Raw genomic sequence first — 19,564 nt, 5'->3', positions numbered from 1 at the left:
ACTACATAAGAATGTAAAACCTAAGGAAAGGGAAAACATAGCTGTTGTGTCGATTCCCTAAGGTCTCGACACAATGAGTGGCTAGGTGTACGCGAAACTAACGCAGACGGGCGTAAATTCTGAAACAGGAGACTGGATGAAAAACTATAAAGAAAAGAAGAGAAATTGTCATCTACTTAACTTTTAATGATGTTCTTCTTGTTGAAATACATCTCTTGCATAGTAGTAAGCAATTAGCAATGATACACATGGCGCCTTGCTAGGTAGTAGCGATGGACTAGCTGAAGGCTATTTAATCTGTCTCTCGGCAAATGAGAGGAAGACGTGATACGTCTTGTCGCAAGCTATGTCGTCCGTACAACTGGGGCGAGGTCAAGTCCGTGTCTTGTGACCTGCCCTGTGGTGGCGCTACGTTTGCGAATACACAGTGGCGACACGCGGGTCCGACATGTACTACAGGACCGCGGCCGATTTAAGTTACCACCTAGCAAGTGTGGTGTCTAGCGGTGACACCACATTCCTCCCCCGCAAATCGGCGAACGGTCGTGAGATAAGGCTTCCGCCCGCCGTGGGGAGGACCCCATGTTGACGTATGCGATGAGGTGGGGAGCCTAACAACAGGCGAGGCTGTGCCACCCGCACCCGGCCATTCGGTCCGAGGGGAGCTAGGAAACGCCTGCAAACCTAGTCCAGGGTGCACGTCAACATGAGGTGTTTGCGCACGGAATGATATAAGAGGAGCCGCGGGGTCGACCTCCATGTGGTCGGAGCACCCGACGGGCGAAGACGACATCTGGTCCGGAGCGGGCAAGAGGTCCATGGCGGAGGACGGCTGGGCACGGGAAGCAAGCGGCGACGCGTGACCCAGGGAGGCGCGAGGCGGCTGCAGCGAAGCGTCCGCTGCTGGCGGCGCCGGCGGCGGCTGCGGCGGCGCGACGCCATGAGGCAAAATGGAAGGCATCGTCGGTAACACCTGGGGATGAGGCGAGCCAGTAGATGGGTCCCCAAGGCGCTGACCTGACGGCTCCGTCGCTGAAAGCAGACGGGGAGCGGCAGAACCCAGGCGACGACAGAGGCGCAGCTGATTGAGATGCCGACGCACCTCACCAGAGGCCCCCAAAACCAAATACATCGCGCGGCCGAGGCAGCGAAGAATGCGCCCTGCGAGCCAACGCTGTGAACCGCGATAGTTGCGATAATAGACAACGTCGCCAGGAGCAAAAGCAGGAGTCTGCCGCTGCACAGGAACCTGATGTGGCGGATGCAACAAAGACATCAGAGTTCGATGAGGACGACCATGGAGCAATTCAGCCGGCGAGCGACCATCGCGAGGCTGAGAGCGATATGAGGACAAAAAGAGCAACAAAGCGTCCTCCCGAGAATGCGACTCTTTCAACTTCAACATCTGCGACTTGAAAGTCCGGACCAATCGTTCCGCGGCACCGTTTGACTGAGGCGAAAACGGCGCGGATGTCAGATGTTGAATACCAGTGGCCGTGCAGAACGACTGAAATTCTGCGGACATGAATTGTGGGCCATTGTCGGAAACAAGAGTCTGCGGAAGACCTTCAATGCAAAAGATAGCAGACAAGGCTTGGATGGTGGCAGAAGACGTCGTGGAAGACATCCGGACAACAAAAGGAAAATTACTGAAAGCATCGACCACAACCAACCATCGAGCATTCCAGAATGGACCAGCAAAATCGATGTGCAAGCGTTGCCAAGGGGAAGTGGCTTTCGGCCATGCAAAGAATTTCCGCGGCGGTGCGGATTGTTGTTCGGCACACGCCACGCAAGAGGAGCACATATTCGCAATCGCAGCATCGATTCCGAACCAAGTACAGTGCTGTCGAGCAAGTTGTTTCGTTCGCACTATACCCCAATGTCCTTGGTGAAGAAGCTGTAAGACAGAGGACTGTAGCGAACGTGGGACCACGACTCGGGATTGATCATTATCGGAACGCAACAACAAAACACCACGTCGTACAAAAAGTCTCTCCTTGTGAGCAAAAAAAACGGCGAACCAAAGGATCCTCGATCCGTGACTTTGACAAGGGCCATTGCGTAGCAACAAAACGCAAAACAGTAGCAAGGACAGGGTCAGCAGCTGTGGCAGTAGCTACACGACGAAAATCAATCGGAAACGATGCGACCACGTCATCGGCTTCCGAATCAATGAACATGCAAGCAAGTTCGGAAGAATCGAAGGCGTTATCCTCAGCAACAGGCAAACGGGACAACGCATCAGCGTTGCCGTGCTTAGCAGTGGACCGATACAAGATATCGTAGCGGTACTGCGAGAGAAAAAGTGACCAGCGAATGAATTTCTGCGCTGTACGTGGAGGTACAGGCTTGTTCGGATGAAAAAGCGATGTCAAAGGTTTGTGGTCCGTGATGATGGTAAAGTGACGACCATACAAGAAATCGTGAAACTTTGTTACACCAAACACAAGAGCCAAAGCTTCCTTCTCTATTTGTGAATAATTTCTTTGCGCAGATGAGAGCAATTTGGACGCAAAGGCAATAGGGCGATCATGCGAGCCATCCTTGTGCGCAAGCACAGCACCGATCCCGAAATCCGATGCATCGACCATCAACAAAAGGGGTTTTCGGGGATCGAATGGCGTAAGGCAAGTATTTGAAAGTAACGCCGATTTCAACTGGCGAAAGGCGCGTTCGCATTCCGTCGTCCAGACGAACGGAACACCTTTACGGCGTAAGCGATGAAGCGGAGCTGAAATGGAAGAAGCATTGCGCACAAATCGGTGATAATAATTTACCTTACCCAGCACACTCTGTAGCTGTTTTAAGTTCTGCGGTGACGGCAAGTCCTGAATGGCACGAAGGTGCTCTGGACTCGGATGTATACCTTGGGCATTTATGACATGCCCCAGGTACGGTAAGTCACGAGCAAAAAACACACATTTGTCCTTCCTCAAGCGAAGACCATTCTGACGCAATACCCGAAATAATGTTCGGCTTCTGTCTTTCCTGAGATCACAATATCGTCCAGATAGTTCGCAGCAGTAGGGACCGACGCACAAATAGTTTGTAAATATTGCTGAAATAAAGCAGGGGCGGATGCACACCCGAATGGCAGTCTTTTGAAGCGATACAAGCCAAGATGCGTGTTTACCACCAAGACGCGCTGGGAGTCTTCGTCCACAGGTATCTGCAAGTACGCATCTGCTAGGTCCAATTTTGAAAAATATTTTCCCGGGCACAGTTTGTCAAAAAGATCTTCCGGGCGGGGCAAAGGAAAAGTAGCAGTCACAAGTTGTGGATTCACAGTTGCCTTGAAGTCCACGCAAAGTCTCAATTTTCCGGAAGGTTTTGGCAAAATTACTAAGGGTGAGGCCCAGAGAGAAGCCTGCACACGTTCAATGACACCTTGAGATTCTAAATCGTGCAATGTTCTTGCGACCTCATCACGCAATGCGTGGGGAACATTGCGCGCTCTGAAAAATTTTGGTTGCGCGTTATCTTTCAGTTCCAAATGCGCCTCATAGTTCTTAGCGCAACCAAGGCCCGGTGCAAAAATGTCTGCAAATTCTTCACAAAGACTAGAAACACTGGCGGAAGGCACAGTCTGATTCACTGATAGGACCTGATTTACAATAGACAAATTAAACAATTGAAACAAATCTAAACCAAACAAGTTCACTGCACTAGAGGAACGTAGAACATAAAAGGACACAAGTTTTGTCTGTCCCTTGTATGTTGCAAGAAGGCTGCACTGTCCTAACACAGGTATATGCTGTCCTGAGTAACTAGTTAACTTAACATTTGCGGCACGCAATGGCGGTTGGCCCAGTTGTTTGTACGTGTCGTGATTAAGCAATGAAACTGCAGCTCCGGTATCGAGCTGGAAAGGTATCACTTTGCCTGCAAAGTCTAGGTCCACAAAAAGTTTATTGTCTTGTTGACGACAAGAGCGACTGTCTCGTGCAATTTGAACTGATACAGGTCCAGAAGCACTTGCAACTTTACGGGATTTCCGGCGACGTCGACGCACACTTTGGGTGGGACGAACACAGTCACTGTTAGCTAAAGTGTCACTGGACGGGTGGGAATGAACTACATTAATGTCCATGGGCGAAGGTCCACGAGCCTGATTGTCCTGGGTTCGATTCCGGCGCGAAGCAAAGGGCCTGGAATTTGTGTGATCGTCTGATCTTAACTTTTTCTGGCAAACACTTTGTACATGTCCTTTCTTTTGACAGTAAAAGCAAATAGCTTGGCGTGACGGGCAATTTTCACGCGAATGTCTAGTTGCACACCGCGGGCAAGATTTCACTGCATTTGCTTGCTTACGCGGCGCACGTGGTTGCAAGCTAGGCGGCCGCTGTGAAGTCGGGCGCGAGGGCCGCTTAGCGTCCCGTGCAGCGGGCCGGGCGGGCCGATTAATGTGACACACTGCTGGCGAAGTTTCAAACGATGCCTGAGCAAAGTCAAGTGTGTCTTGCCTGTCCAATATGTCTATCACTTGTTGCAGGGAGGGATTAACTAGCTTCAAAATCTGTTCCCTTATGCGAACATCAGAAACGTTCTGTGCAATTGCATCACGCACCATAGTATCTGAATATGGGAGGCCACATTCACAGGCAAACGCGCAGTCTCTAGTAAGTCCTTGCAAAGTTGCTACCCACTCCCTATTAGTCTGACCGGCGGTACGTTTTGTACGAAAAAACGTATACCGTTTTGCAACAACATTAACTGTTTCTTTGAAATAGGCATCTAAAGCCGACAAAATTTCCTCGTAGGACAGAGTTGCTACGTCGCGTCGGGGAAACAATTTCACTATCACCCGGTAGGTAGACACACCGACACAAGAAAGCAAAAACGGCTGCCGCTCTTTACCTTGAATTCCATAAGCTGTGAGGTGGAACCGGAACTGATCGGCCCACTCAGTCCAGCTTTCGGTTGTGGCTTCAAAGGGCCTAAATGGCGGTGCGACAGCGTTGTGTGGCTGCGGTAGCGATGAAGCGGCGGGTGCCGCATCGGTTTGCAGCGCACGTTGACCCTGGACGAGCTGTCCAAGGGCTTCCAATAACGCCTGCGTCTGCTGATTCTGCAAGCGAAAAAATTCGGACAGTACATCTGGAGAATGCGGCGAAGCCATGACACAAGCAAATTAGAGCAAGTATAACACAAAGACTGCAACGTGGGCGCGGCAATCCCATCCTCGTCGCCAAAATATTGTTGTGTCGATTCCCTAAGGTCTCGACACAATGAGTGGCTAGGTGTACGCGAAACTAACGCAGACGGGCGTAAATTCTGAAACAGGAGACTGGATGAAAAACTATAAAGAAAAGAAGAGAAATTGTCATCTACTTAACTTTTAATGATGTTCTTCTTGTTGAAATACATCTCTTGCATAGTAGTAAGCAATTAGCAATGATACACATGGCGCCTTGCTAGGTAGTAGCGATGGACTAGCTGAAGGCTATTTAATCTGTCTCTCGGCAAATGAGAGGAAGACGTGATACGTCTTGTCGCAAGCTATGTCGTCCGTACAACTGGGGCGAGGTCAAGTCCGTGTCTTGTGACCTGCCCTGTGGTGGCGCTACGTTTGCGAATACACAGTGGCGACACGCGGGTCCGACATGTACTACAGGACCGCGGCCGATTTAAGTTACCACCTAGCAAGTGTGGTGTCTAGCGGTGACACCACAATAGCAACAAGAATGACACAGGAAATTGTCATTGGCTGGCCACTTACATAAAATATGGGCGAGCTTGTCACACAGTGAGCAAATTAAAATCCTCTCCCTAAAATCTTTGTAAAAACATTTGACATGGCACAGAACTTTAAAACTTTAACCACATTCGTCCGAGTGTTGCCTAAAAGAGTTCGCAGGTCCGCTGGCAAGTCAGCCGCGGCCCGCTGGTCAGAAAATAAAACGCAATCCAGTAAAACGTGGCGCACAGTGACCTGGACGCCGCAAGCACCACACAATGGAGGGACTTCTCGCCGGAGCAGGAAGCCATGCGTCATAGGGCTGTGGCCTATTCGAAGCCGAGTGAGGAGACCCTCGTCCCGTCGATGGGGCTGAAAGGAAGTACACCACACACGCGTTGTGGGCTTGACTAGACGGAGCTTATTGTCAGTCACTTCCAGCCACTCGTCCTCCCACCGACACATGACTCGGGAGCTCAACAGCGAGGTGAGTGCGTGCAAGGGGATAGCACACTGAGATACGTGTGGATCAAGACACGCCTCCTTGGCTGCGAGATCTGCCCTTTCATTCCCAGCAATGCCGACATGCTCCGGAACCCAGCAGAAAGCTACAACATTCCCCTGTCGCTGTAGTCGGAGGAGGGCATCCTGGATGGTCTGGACTACTTTATATGCCGGATACAAATGGTGCAATGATTGAAGGGCACTGAGTGAATCGGAACAGACAAGAAATTTAGGAGAGGAAGAACGTCTCATCTGCTCCAGCGCCCGCAAGATCGCAGACAATTCGGCATCAAAGACAGTAAAAGTCTGAGGCAGTCGGACCTTGAGGACACGATCCGGAAAAACAACTGAGCAACCAACGGAATCCCCTTGTTTCGACCCATCCGTAAAACAGCTACATAGTCGTGGTGCTCAGATAAAATAGCAGAAAATGCTGCATTAAAAACGGTGGCGGGAGTGCAATCTCTCTTGTACTGCAATAAATCGAAAATCACACGTGGCCTCTTCAGTAACCAGGGTGGCAGGCGGTTAAAACCCAGGATTTGGGGTTGTACAGACTCCTCACCGAGGGACTCAAGCACACGTTGCACTCGTATCCCAAACGGCAACGTAGCCCGGGGACGGCGGGAAAAAAGGCGGTCCAGAGGTGGATGGGCAACAAGACGGTGAGAAGGCGAGCTGGGAGCTGCAAGAAACTTACAAGCTTGGCGCACCAGCAGGAGCTGCCGCCGGATGGTAAGTGGCGGTTCACCAGCCTCAGCACAGAGGCTGGGTACGGGACTGGTCCGATAAGCACCCGTGGCCAGTCGAATCCCAGCATGGTGAACAGCGTCAAGGATCCGCAAATAAGACGGCCTCGCTGACCCATATACTGTGCACTCATAGTCCAGCCGTGAGCGCACGAAAGCTCGATAAAACTGAAGGAGACGCGCCCTGTCCGCTCCCCAAGACCTGTGGCTGAGGCACTTGAGGATGTTCAGTGCCTTCAGCGTTCTGGCTTTCAAGTCGCGTAGGTGTGGCAACCATGACAACTTGGAGTCAAAAATTAGACCCAGAAACCGCACTGTGTCTCCAGAATGTAGGACAGTATCCCCCATATGCAAGGCAGGCAACGTAAAAAGACGACGAGAACGATTAAAATGAACACAAACACACTTATCGGCAGAAAACCTAAAACCCGTCTTTGCAGCCCACTCCTCTAACCGCCGCACTGTTAGTTGCAATTGACGGCTCGCGGATGCAACACTAGAGGAGGAACAGAAAACAGCAAAGTCGTCCACAAACAAGGAGCACTGTACTGGACTCCGCACTGTAGACGTTATACTGTTGATTGCTATGGCAAAGAGAGTAACGCTTAAAACACTGCCCTGGGGGACACCGTTCTCTTGCTCAAAGCGATCAGACAGTGTGTTACCAACGCGGGTCCGAAAAAACCGCTGAGACAGGAAAGACCGAATGAAAATGGGGAGGCGGCCACGAAAGCCCCATTGATGCAGTTGTGCAAGAATACAGTGTCTCCAAGTAGTATCATATGCCTTACCGATATCAAAGAAGATACCGATACAGTGATGCCGACGGAGGAAAGCCTGCTGAATAGCCGCCTCGAGGAGGGTCAGGTTGTCGACTGTGGACCGAAATTTTCGGAATCCACACTGAAAGGGGCTAAGGAGCTGTCTGGTCTCTAGCAGCCAGACCAGACGACGGTTAACCATCCGTTCCAGGGTCTTTCCGACACAGCTTGTCAAGGCGATACTACGATAACTACTGGGACATGTGCGCTCCTTTCCTGGTTTGAGGAGAGGGATGAGGATTGCCTCCCTCCACGAGGTGGGGAACACTCCTGTCTGCCACATGAGATTAAAACATTCGAGGAGGATTTCCTTTGACACCGCTGGCAGATGGCGAAGCATGGAGTACCGGATGCGGTCGTAACCTGGTGCAGTGTCAGAAGTCGCAGTAAGTGCCGATTCAAGTTCCCACATGGAGAAAGGGGAGTTGTAGGCCTCAGAACTGTTCGACCGAAAGTCCAACTTCGCTCGTTCGACAGTCGCACGGTAGCGACGAAATGCTGGATCCTGGGTTGCAGTGGCAGTACTTTGTGCAAAATGCTCTGCCAGCGTCTGAGCAATGGCTCTGGGTGTTGTTTGGAGGCATCCCTGGTTCAGGACTGCAGCTATTGGTAGACGGCTGCGTTTACCGGAAATCCTCCGGATGGCTTCCCATACTTTTGTGGAACAAGTGGAACGGTTGATGGAGTCCAGGAACTCCTGCCATGACCTTTTCTTGCTCTCTTTAATGACACGGCGTGCCCTGGCTCTCGCGATGCGAAAGGCGGTAAGATTGACTGCTGTTGGGCGGCATTTAAATCGGCGAAGAGCCGCACGCCTGTCCCGGATGGCTGAACGGCACTCATCCGTCCACCAAGGCACAATGCGCCGCTTAGGAGGGCCAGAAGACTGTGGTATGGACAGGTCAACAGCATGATGGATCACAAGTGTGATGTGATCCACCCATTCCTGTACGCTGTTGTGGCGTTCAAAGACAGCCAATCGAGTGAACAGAGGCCAGTTAGCCCTGCCAATCATCCACGATGGCGGCCTCTGCTCCAGCAATACACCATCCAGGAGATGAATGCGGATGGGGAAGTGATCGCTGAAAAGAAGGTCGTCAGTGACCTCCCAGTGAACAGAGTCGGTGAGGGCGGGAGAGCAGAAAGATAGGTCAATGGCTGAGAATGACCCAGTAGCGGCAGAGAAATGAGTTGGAGTACCTGTGTTGAGGATGCACAACACTTGAGATGTTAGGAGGCTCTCCAAAATTCGACCTCGAGTGCAAAGAGAAGTGGAGCCCCACAGCACATGATGGGCATTGAAGTCTCCCAGGAGGAGAAAGGGGCGGGGGAGTTGGTCGATAAGATCTGTGAGAGCGTCTAAGGTCATTGCATCCAGAGAGGGTAAATAAAGGGAGCAAACAGTAAGCCTTCGACGGGAATGAATTTCAACTGCAACTGCTTGCAGGTCAGTATCCAGGGGGAGAGCAGAGGTGTGGTGGTCATTATTGACAAACACGGCGCCTTTGGCTCTGTCTCCAGTCAGGTCATCTTTGCGATACAACGTATAGCCCCTGAGTACAGGAGCATCAGATGGTTTTAGATGTGTTTCCTGTAAACACAAGCACAGGGGGCGTTGCCGTGCTAGGAGGTGCAGTTCCTCCACAGGTGCCCGGAATCCATTCATGTTCCACTGTATAATGGGAGCCATCGATCAGGGTGGGAGGACCTTCAGTCTCACTTTCTGTCGGGGAGGAGAGCCCACAACAGGTGGAGGCTCAGTTTTGGGGCGAGATGATTGCCCCAGTCTGACATCAACCTCCATCGCCTCTGAAGAGGAGTCGAGAGAGACGTCAGAAAGAATGACATCAACATCAGCAGACTGTAGAACTTCAGTCTCCTTTAGCGGTCGAGTCTTCACCTTTGGCTTGGGCTTCGATTTTCTGGCCTGAGGTGGCAGTGGACCCAAAACCTCAGAAGCAGTAGGGGGTGTAGCAGCGCTGGGCATTGCACAAGACTGGACCTGGGAAGGGGCAGGAAGTTCCATGACGTTAGCTACCACGGCCTGGTCAGAAGGCCGGGGAGGAGCAGCAGGCTTCGCAGGAACAGCAGCAGCACACGTACATTGACAAACGCAGGTGCTAGTGCTGACAGTAGCAACCTCCGTTTGTGTAGCGGCATCAGTTTTCAAGACTGGCTGTTTCAGAACGGAAGAAAAGGAAGCAGCGAACGTGGGCGGCTGCAGGGACTTGTAAATTTTCTTTGCCTCACCGTACGGGATGCGTTTGGTGGTTTTAAGTTCCTGGATCTTCCGTTCCTCAAGGAAAACTCTACATTCCCTACTCCACACAGGGTGATCCCCAGAGCAGTTGACACACTTGGGAGGAGAGGAGCAACCAACTCCCTCATGGGCGGCTTTACCACAGTTCCCGCAAGTGGCTTCCCCTTTACAGCCGAGAGTAGTGTGTCCAAAGCGTTGGCATTTAAAACACTGCATGGGGTTGGGGTAATAAGGCCGTACACTGAGACGTAGGAAACCTGCCTTCACATGCTCGGACAATTTGGTGCTGTTAAACGTAAGGATAAACGAGTCAGATTTCATGAGAGCACCATCCACCCGTTTCATAACGTGTTGCACGTCGACAATTCCTTCCCGGGACCATTCAGCCGTCAGTTCGTCTTGGGGAATGTCAACGAGATCTCTGCAAGTCACAACACCCTTGCTGTAGTTCAAGGTGTTGTGAAATTCAGTCTCAATCGCAAACTCCCCAAGAAATTGTGCCTTCTGAAGGTTCTGAACTTGCTGGAAGCTAGATGTTTCAAGCAGCAAGGTGCCATTGCGCAAGCGCTTTACAGACTTTAACGTGCCAGCAATACCCTCTAAGCCCTTCTGTATATAAAATAGCGAAACTTTTTCAAAACTCCCATTTTTTTCTTTTAATTATGAGAAACACATTCTGGGAAGCAGCATGCGTTCTGTTACTAGTACCGAAATCAGGAGGACTGGCTACACGAGCCCTCTTGTTAGATTGGGTGTTAGAATCTACCAGCGGCCCACCCTTTACGCTGGGAGGAGGAGAAGAAAAGTTCGAGTGTTCCATCTCGATCCCACGAGCAGCTAGGGAACTAGAAGTCCACCTAGACAGAGCCCCGCGTGCCTAGGTAAGCCTTATACAACTGAGGTGTGGCAGGTTCCCCAGAGGTTGCCCGCTAACGACTGTTCCACCTCAACAACCATGCATCTCATCGGCGCGCAGCACACCTTGAGATTGAGGGGTTTTTTATAGAGGTTTATTCCATCCTCGCGATCCGGGCGGTCAAGCCAAGATCCCCATTCCCTGAGACACACAACGTTCCACCGCCGCGCCGCACGGTGGTCGCTGAAGGATGCTCAGAGCTTACGGTGACAGGGAACTGGCGGCGCTGACCAGTCCCCAGCTCAGGCACCCCGGGGTCGCCAAGCCCGTACCCAGCAAATGAATGCTGAGCCCCTGGGGGCTCCACGATCTTTCCTTTCCCATAACTTAAGGAAAAATATTATACTCTGCCTGGCTAAAGACGTCTAATCGAGCAAAATATTGCGTAATCATTATCTCTCAGTTATATATTAGCGTTAAACGATATAAATATCAAAAATACTAGATACTTCGCCCCTGGAGAAAGTGCGAGTCGGCGCCTTCACCTTAATGTCAGAACGCGAAAATTGCACTAGTAGCTTTTTTCAAGCAAGTTCTGTTCGTCCGTTCTCTGTAATCGTTTGGTATCTGATTAAACTGACATACTCGCCTATGGCTTTCGTAAACGAAAATTTCATTGTGACCCCGACGTGATGTGAACACGCAAGCTTCTGATCTGGAGTCAGACGCGCTACCGTTGCGCCACGGAGTCGACGCTGCTTAGGTCTTGTCATGAATAGGTTCCTCGAACACTTACTGTACCGTTCAAACCTAAGAAATAATGACAGTAGGATCCACGAGACACTCGTCCCAGATGTAGTTGCTGTGGCGGGGGTGTAACTCAGTGGTAGAGTGTCTGCATCGCATGCAGAAAGTCCTGGGTTCAAATCCCAGCTCCTCCAATTTTTGTTTCTCCGTGCAGCAGTACATGAAAACTTTTGCCTATCACCATATTCTATAAAATTCAGTGTACAAGATTCTTCCCCCAAGCAAGTGGATTTCGTACAGTTCGACCGCGTGGCGGGAGGACGATGACCTGCAAGAGCCTGGGCTGCGATCCACCCCATTGAAATGTTGCTCCAAAGCCTTCGGTATGGCGTGCGGAGTGCATCTGAAACATGTATTTGCAACTCACCGCGACAACCGTCATTTGTTTTTTCGAGATACTGAAAAATGAAGGGGGCACCCAGTCGGCTTTCAGCCGTGTTACTGTGCGGACGGCCTCGGCGCGCCGGGCAGTGCTCCGTAGGTGTTGTTGTTTAGCCGCTAGCGCGCGGTCGCGTCGTTGTCTTGCCGTATAGTACCTGTACCGACCCTTCATGGCGTTTTCATATCGAAAAGCTACAATCAAACTAACGTTCAACGCATCGTACACGAAACATAAGGCCCATGAATTTGAACGGTTTCTACGAGACATCATGCACATCGAACCACAAGAACTGATAGGAATTCATCTGTCTATTGTAACCAGGACAGTGTACCTCAAACTGATTGACGAAGCGGCCTGCGACAGACTACTCCAACGATCTGCAAACGGCTTCCGCTTCTGTCATGCAGACGGTGACGTGAGCGTGGTAGGAGTTGACCATGCTGGTCTGGGGGTGCGTACCGTGCGCATCTTTGAACTACCGTTCGAATTTCCTGCCAACCTAGTCGTTGATGCGCTGCGGCCATACGGCACAGTTCTGAGCCACACAGAGGAGAAATGGAACACATTCGAAACGTACCCTGTCCTTAACGGGGTACGACAAGTGCGCATAGAACTTAAGAAGCACGTTCCATCGTATGTTTTCGTTGGTGGCTGCCGCGCAATTGTTATATATGATGGACAACCGAGGACCTGTTCGGGATGCGGTCAGGAGGGCCATGTTAGAACTGAGTGTCTGCAGCGCCGCCTCGTTCAGGTGCCCCGCAATGAACTTCCCCAACTATCCACTATGACCTCTCTCCCGCTAACATATGTGGAGGCGGCACGACATTATGTGATGGATGATCAAAACCTGCTCCCTCCTCAAGCCGCTGCCAGCTCCGTTGGAGAGTCAGCGCCGTCGACGACGCCGCAGCCCAACGGTGCAGAGGTTCCTCAGCCTCCGCCCACCGCAGCGTCGTGGGCACCCAGCCACCGTCACTGTCGGGATCAGACACAGGGGTTCCTAGCGACCGAGACTGTGTCGAGCCCCGCCCTCCAGTGGATGTCGAATCTCGGACCCGAAAGCAAAAATCACCCAAGCGACACAAGAAGAGGCGATTGTCAGCTGACGAACAGGACAGGAATGTGAAGCCGGCGGAAGACATCGACTTCGTTGACTCGCCCACAATTGCAACGGACTCCAGTGGCATCATTCACCAGAAGGTGCCTGAAGACAGGGAACACTCTCCTAAATCTGGTGGCCCAGAAAACGAGGCGCACTGCGTCGACTCTTAAAATGTGGGCTCTTGTGAAAGCGTCCAGCCCCCAATGTCATCACAATCGTCTCTTGGTGATTGGGCAGACGATATGGAGGCAGATGATGCACAGCAAACATCGATATCTCCACCAGAGCCCATGGCTGACATTGAGCCCGGAGGGCTCTGCCAGTCAGGGACTCCTACGGCACAGTAATGCACAGCATGCAGATGGATGGCTGTGTGGTGTGTGGTGTGTGAGATCACTGTGGGATTGCACCGTCACACTGCCTCCGCCACTTGATATGTCTCAGTCATACCGTGTGGGAACAGTCAACGTAAATGGTGTCCACTCCACTGTCAAGACCCGCATGTTACACGACATGATCAGAGCGGCAGACTTGGACATTGCCCTTCTCCAGGAGGTCCGCCCCGAGCTGTGTTTGGACCTATATGGCTACACCACGTACAGCCTACCTGTAGGTGATGGCGCAGGAGGAACGGCCATCCTTCTCCGAGATGGCATAGACGCGACGGACGCGACGTACTCGCCAAACGGGCGAGGCATCGCACTCACACTTGGCGCAGTGCGCCTCATTAACGTCTATGCTCCCTCCGGTAATTCGCACCGTGGTGACAGGCATGTCTTCTATTCGGAGGAGTTGGCCCCACTTTTGCAAGGAAATATGGACGATTACATAGTGGGTGGCGATTTTAACAGTGTTCTGCGGCCCGAGGACCAGATACCGCATTACGTCCCATGCCCGGCTCTACAAGCATTGATACGTGACCTCGCGCTCCACGACACATGGCTCTTACATCATGGGACCCAGTCGTCTGGACCGGATGTATGTCTCGCGTGCCCTCCGCACAGCAACCCGTGATGCAGAACTCTGGCCGACGGCCTTCACGGACCATCTCGCGTACATCTGCACTGTCACCTTGCCCCGACAACTCACAAGACACAGCAGGGGCCCGTGGACGCTGAACGTCTCCCTCCTTCGCGAGGATGCGTGTCGGCGAGCAGTCACTGACACGTGGCGTCGATGTATCAGGCGCCTGCCTATGTATGCTTCCACGTTGCTGTGGTGGCTGGGATGTGTCAAACCTGCCCTCCGAAAGACCTTGATGGCCTACGGGCGTGACAGATCGAACTGGCAAAGGGCAACATCGGAATTTTACTATACAGCGTTACGTGAGCTGGCGACGCAACCGCCGTCTCCCGAACGTCAGATGTCCGTACAACGCATCAAAGCTCGTCTACTTCGCATCAGGACAGAGCAGCTAGACGGTGTCCCCATCCGTGCGCGAGTGCAAGACTGTATCCCCAACGAAACAGCGTCAGTGTATCACATTGTGCGCGAGAGGCGCCACCGCAAACGTCAACTCATTACGGCGGTAAACACGGAGGACGGCGGGCGCGCAGTGACACAAACGGACATCGCGCACACGTTCGCCAGACACTACGGGACCTTGTACATGGAAGATCCGCGAAATGTACGTGATTATGACGAGCTGTTGCACGATTTTCCCGCCCCTCGGGACGTGGCACCCGATGATAGTCTGCTGCTGCCCATTACACCCGACGAGCTGACATCGGCCTTGGCACGTGGAGCACCGAACAAGTCGCCTGGACCGGACGGTTTACCCCTGGAATTCTACCGCACTTTTTACCACCTTATGGGTGACAAGTGGCTCCAAATGTTTCAAGACCTGATCCGCCCTGGTTTCACTGTCCCCACAGAATTCACAGAAGGCATCTTAATCCCAGTTCCGAAACCGAATGGTGGTTGTAGGTGGCAGGATTTTCGCCCACTCACACTCCTCAACAACGACTACAAGATCTTCGCCCGTATCCTTCGCGCGCGTCTCCACACCGCTATCGGGAAAGCCATCCACACCGATCAGACATGTTTAGGTGGTGTCAGCAACATTCATACGGCGTTAGGAGCATACCGCGACGTAATTGCTTTGACGGCGGCCTGCAAAATTCGAGGCGCCCTTGTCGCCGTAGATTTTGACCACGCATTCGACCGCGTCGATCACGGCTTCTTACGCGCAGTTTTGCAACACATGGGCCTCTCTCCGGAGTCTGCACAGGTGGTCCTTCGACTGGTCCACGGAGCGCGCTCCCGCATGATGGTCAACGGTTATCAGTCTGGTCACATTGTTGTTGGACGGTCAGTGCGACAAGGGTGCCCCCTGTCGGGCATATTATTTGCTGCAGCGCTTGAACCAGCTTTACATGGTCTACGGCAGCGATTAACTGGTATCTTCTTGCGGTACGTGACCTTTTGTTGTGGTGCATTCGCCGATGACGTGGTGTTCCTGGCCAGATCAGAGGATGAAATGCATATGGCGCTACAGTGGCTACGCCAGTACGGGGCGGTCGCTGGGAGCGTCATCAACGTGAAGAAGACAAAATACATGGATGTCGGAGGGGGGATTTCCCACACAACGGCGGTGCCCTTTGACAAGGTGCCCGTACTCAAGTGTTTAGGAGTGCAATTCTATAGCAATGTCCGCCGCACGGCGGCGGCTACGTACCGCCGGCTCCTACACCAGACACGTGCTCTGCTGCAGGACAACAAACTGCGTCGCTTGGATGTGCTCCTCAGAACACGTTATGTCAACACCTATCTTGTCTCCAAACTGAACTATTTTGCGCATATCCTTCCCTTGACAGCTACGATGGCCGACAGATTTCAAGCAGCATATGAACATTTCGTAAGCACCGGTCTGGTTTTTAAAGTCCGATACGCCACCCTGACACTGCCGCAGCGGGCGGGCGGTATCGGTTTAATTCACGTATATAACCGTGCGCGATCGCTTTATCTCAACACTATGCGTCGTACGTGGACCTCTGCCCACGCCACTCTGACGGGCACCCTGATAGCGGAAGTGGCACCACACTCACTGCATCCCCCGGTTTCTGTAGGACACATTTCACCGGCACTCACCCACATCAGAGACTTCTTTATTGACTTCAGCTACTTACGGTCAGAACTTCCGACGACACGGAAGCCCAGCACAAAAGACTATTATCGCCTCTATCAGCAGCGGCAACCTGTAAATACGGTCACCCACAGACATCCTGAAGTTTCCTGGAACACGGTGTGGCGAGCGGTACACACGCCTTTTCTACCTACGACGGTGCGATCATTGTGGTACGTGGTTGTGAATGGGAAGTTCGCTACTCGTCAGAGGTTACATTCCATACATCTGACGGACGACCCCTTGTGTCCGACATGCTCAGTCGCTGACTCGGATGCACACCGTCTGACGTGTGCCGCGACCAGCGAGTGCTGGCTACTGACGCAGCGCATGCTGGCATTACTCTTGCGGCGATTGCCGGAGTCTATCTCCCCTGATGACGTATTGCGCCCCGATGTCGTATACTTTCCATCAACCAGAACGAACGCCGTTAACTGGCTAAAAGGCATGGCCGTTTACTACATATTTTGCGATGCTCCCAAAGGCACACTCGACTTTTGGTCCCTATTGATGACGACACATGCAGCTTTCAGCCGCCACCCGAAGTACAGAACTCGTTTCGCAAATTATTTAGGTTCATTATTTGCGGATCCTCCTGCTCACTGGGGCGTTCCGGGTATGAGACGCTGAAAATGAAGAAGAATCCTGGAGCATATTGATCCTCTACGGACGGAATAGGGGGGAACCCCTCCCAACAGACGAGAAGACGACACGGACGCACGGCTACAGCAGTTGTAGGATCTTTCTTTGTAATGAAACAAAAATAAATCTATAATACAAAAAATGTTATAAAAATTAAAGAAATAAATAAATAGAAAGAACAACATCTACAAACCCACTCCATCCTCTTCCTGATCCTTCGATCCTCGAACTCGAACACGTTGCTTGGGCGTGGCGGCGGGATGGCCAGGCTTCGGGTGTCGACCCCTGCCCTACCCGTCGTCCTGCTCCTGCAGCGGTTCATTAAAAAAAAAAGTGGTAGAGTGTCTGCTTCGCATGCAGAAAGTCCTGGGTTCAAATCCCAGCTCCTCCAATTTTTGTTTCTCCGTGCAGCAGTACATGAAAACTTTTGCCTATCACCATATTCTATAAAATTCAGTGTACAAGATTCTTCCCCCAAGCAAGTGGATTTCGTACAGTTCGACCGCATGGCGGGAGGACGATGACCTGCAAGAGCCTGGGCTGCGTTCCCCCCATTGAAATGTTGCTCCAAAGCCTTCGGTATGGCGTGCGGAGTGCATCTGAAACATGTATTTGCAACTCACCGCGACAACCGTCATTTGTTTTTTCTAGATACTGAAAAATGAAGAGGGCACCGGGGATTGAACCGGGGACCTCTCGATCTGCAGAAGAATGCTCTACGACTATATTTTTTTTTTAGTCAGACGCCTTAACCACTTTTTTTTTTTATTCGAACTCGGATCGCTGGATTCAGAGTCCAGAGTGCTAACCGTTTCACCATTTTTTTTGGACCTCTGGGTTATTTTTTTTATTTTCAACTTTTTTTCCGCCTTAACCACTTTTTTTGTGTGTCTTTTCGGAAGCATATCAGTAGGCCGCATGACGGGGACAAAGAGGGCAGGGGTCAAAGAACTTGAGGCCTGGCCACGATGCCCCCGCCATTACTCGCACCGAATGGCTCCTTCAGTACATTTTACATGTTATAGAAAAGCGGTTGTAGTCGTGTGTGGTCTTTGCCTGCTCGTTTTATTATGGTGCTGAGCACTGGTTGTACGACTTCTGGGTGGAGATCTCATTGAATGGCTGTCATTCGAGTTATCATTCAACAGTCATTCGAGTAGGAAACATGTGATTTTACTGCAATATACATCGAGCATTTATGAGACACATATTGGGGGGACCGACATAACAGAAATGGATAAAAGAAGAGGCAATTCCTTCATCTTGAACATAGATCACATACTTCATTCCTTCAGTACCCCTAAAATAGTAACTTTAGTGTTAGACTGTGCTTTTTAACCAACACCTATTCTCTCGAATAAAATGATCAACATGTTTCCATACATTTTCCTGTGGTCTGCATAGTGCTTAACTTTGCTGTACTCCATTTTCATAAAAAGCTTGAATTCCGTTTCGTCGTCACCACCTATTTTATTGATAATGTAATGGACAAACTGTCCCATTAACCAGTGTATCGCATTATTTTTGATTTTGGGGTAATACTTAATTTCAGGTCTGAAAAGCATCATAGGAGTAATAGAATTGGGTGACGTTCGTTGCAGTAGTGCAAGACTTTTCCTGAGCCAAATCCAATTGTTGAAATTTCCACCACACGTGAATCTATGAATCACGGTGTCAACCAGTTTACATGTCTGACATAAGGGGGTTTCAGCTTTCCCAATTTTATAAAGCCGTTCGTTGGTGCTGACAATATCATTGACGGCTTTGTACCATGCCGTTACCACATGTGAATTGAGCCCGTTAAAACTAATATTCTCCCAAATTGCATCCCAGTTGTAATTCTTATATTTCGTGGCAATTTTATTTTGGCCTTCGTATTGTTGTCTTTCTCTCATGATATCTCTGGCTGTAAGGTGCAGTGAAGTTCTGAGTTTCTCGTTAACATAGCTCAATTCTGTGTACAAGATCCTAACGTATCGCAGTCGGGGGTTAATCTTTTGTACGTCTGCCGGTGGCTGAAGGCTTTCTGGTTGGACACATTGAAACAATTGTGTAGTAATACTGCCTGGGTTGGCGTGAAATATGTTTAAAGACCGTTTTATAAAAAGCGCAGAAGCTTTATTGCTTATGTCCACCAGTCCCAGGCCTCCATTTCTAGGATGTAAGGTCGCAGTTTTTAGGTTAACCCTGTAGATTTCCCCCTTCCATAAGAAATTTGCAACTCTCGACATTATTTTCTGAGCTATCAACTTCGGCAAGGGAAAAACGTGTGCCATATAGAATGCCTTTGAGAGAATGCATAAGTTAATGAACTTGACCCTCTGAACCTGGTTCATAAGTCGTTGTGAGTTCTCAGTGAGTCCCCCTTGAATCTTTGTTGAAACCTCTTTCCAGTTGAGGGCTGTCATCCTCATGGGACATGCCGTCAGGATTGTCCCCAGGGTTTTATGGGTGGTAACTGACTTCGCCCAATCGATGTGTATCCATTCAAGACCCCGCATTCCCAAGATTGTACTTTTATTTTCGTTCTTTGTCGCACCCGATGCTCGGCAGTAGTTTTGAAGAATGGCCCCTAGACGAATTACATCATCTTGCCCTCTTATGACGACACCAACATCGTCAGCATAGGCTCTC

The 19,564-nt window shown here is 51.0% G+C and overlaps 2 non-coding genes across 2 annotated transcripts; one reads left to right on the top strand and one right to left on the bottom strand.

The window, feature by feature from the left end:
* Positions 1 to 11,549: 11,549 nt before the first annotated feature.
* On the bottom strand, positions 11,550 to 11,621 carry Trnaw-cca (transfer RNA tryptophan (anticodon CCA)). The gene has a single exon. It is a non-coding gene; the product is annotated as a tRNA-Trp (tRNA).
* Positions 11,622 to 11,739: 118 nt separating this feature from the next.
* Trnaa-cgc (transfer RNA alanine (anticodon CGC)) lies at positions 11,740 to 11,811 on the top strand. The gene has a single exon. It is a non-coding gene; the product is annotated as a tRNA-Ala (tRNA).
* The last annotated feature ends 7,753 nt before the right edge of the window (positions 11,812 to 19,564 follow it).

Source organism: Schistocerca nitens, chromosome 4, assembly GCF_023898315.1.
Source record: "Schistocerca nitens isolate TAMUIC-IGC-003100 chromosome 4, iqSchNite1.1, whole genome shotgun sequence".
Lineage (NCBI taxonomy): Eukaryota > Metazoa > Arthropoda > Insecta > Orthoptera > Acrididae > Schistocerca > Schistocerca nitens.
This window is presented reverse-complemented; position numbering and strand designations above follow the sequence as displayed.